We start from the raw sequence: 1,569 nt of genomic DNA on the forward strand, positions 1-1,569 counted from the left end.
TATAAATTTTTCCTCTCAAAGGTTTTATTTAGAGGTGTAATAATAATAATTAACAAATCTTTGTTGTTACGTGAGCCAAATAACATGGGAAATGCCCGCTTATATGCCCACACACACATCGCCAAGTATGACCCTGCGCACACATATAGGGTTCCATTCAGAATTGATCGGACAGCATCCGAATTCAGATGTTTGGGCTACTGCGCAGGTGCAAGGCCCGGCTACGGTCGGCTTCGACAGATATTTCTATTTGCAAGACGATGGCAGGGTGAGTGACAGGGGGTGGGCGTGTGGGTGTGGATACCTGGGGGTGCCCGAAAAAAACAGTGGGCGCGCCCAACGAAATGCCAGGAGTGCCTGGGAAAATGCATGCTTGTTTATGCCTGCTGGGGGTGTACGGATGACGTCAGCATCCGGCCAGAATCGGCTGCTTTGCCCGCAGCTGCCGAGTAAAGGCCCCCTTACATTATGCGATTTGGGCACGATTTTGCCCGATTCGGATGAATCGGGCCGTGAAATCGTCCCAAATCGCATATGGTGACATCCCCTCCGACCCGATGCGCGGCCCCGTGCGCATCGGATCGGAGATGGGAGGTCGGACGGGCTGCACATAAGATTTGCTAAATCTTATGTGCTGCCCGGAGCCGTGCTCCCCCACAACAGGGGACCTACCAGAGTCAGGCGCAGGGAGCCGGGCAGCATCAGCGGGAGCAGGGGGGGCGGCGCAGAGTACCAGGGAGCCGGGCAGGAGAAGACGCTGCAGCAGAAGCACTTCAAAAAAAAAAAGGGCCATACAAACGCATAGGAAGCCATTCATTGGCTGAGACCTCTCTCAGCCAATCAGCGATTGGCTGAGACCTCTCTCAGCCAATCGCTGATTGGCTGAGAGAGGTCTCAGCCAATCAATGGCTTCCTATTCGTTTGTATGGGGTTTTTCTTTTTTTTTGGAAGTGCTGCTGCTGCATCGTGTTCTCCTTCCCGGCTCCCTGGTACTCTGCGCCGCCGCCCCCCCTGCTCCCTGCCCAGCGGCTTCCTGCCCGGCTCCCTGCACCCCGACCCCCCCCTGCCCACTCTCTGTTTGCGGGCATATTCCTGCTGCTGTCCCCCGCTCCCATTGTCCCTGCAGCTCCCCGGGAGTGGCATGTGATAAATTGCATGCGATTCATCACATGCAAAACTTGGCACATGAAGTGCCATCGCATGTGATCCCTCCCGGGGAGCTGCTGGGACAATCGGGTCCGAATTGTCGTTATGACAAGTTGGACAAATGTAAGGGGGCCTTTAGTCTTGGGCTACGCAGCGAGGGACAAGAAGAACAATTATTCGATGGTGAGGACCAGGGGACAGACCTGTTCACACAGTGGCCAAATTCTGTGCTACAGTATATGTCACATGCCAGCAATGTATCACATGCCAATCTCCTGCATGACTGGCGCGGTCCCTCTGCAATCATCGGTTCCCACACTCTGATTTTCGTTCCTCTTTTTCATCCCGATGTCTTGCATTGTGGTTTATATTCTGTAATAAAAAAAAATAATGCTGTGTTGCAGGGGGGCAGATGTGCAGAGA

This window comes from Crinia signifera, chromosome 9 (genome assembly GCF_055691185.1).
Source record: "Crinia signifera chromosome 9, ASM5569118v1, whole genome shotgun sequence".
NCBI classification, from domain to species: domain Eukaryota; kingdom Metazoa; phylum Chordata; class Amphibia; order Anura; family Myobatrachidae; genus Crinia; species Crinia signifera.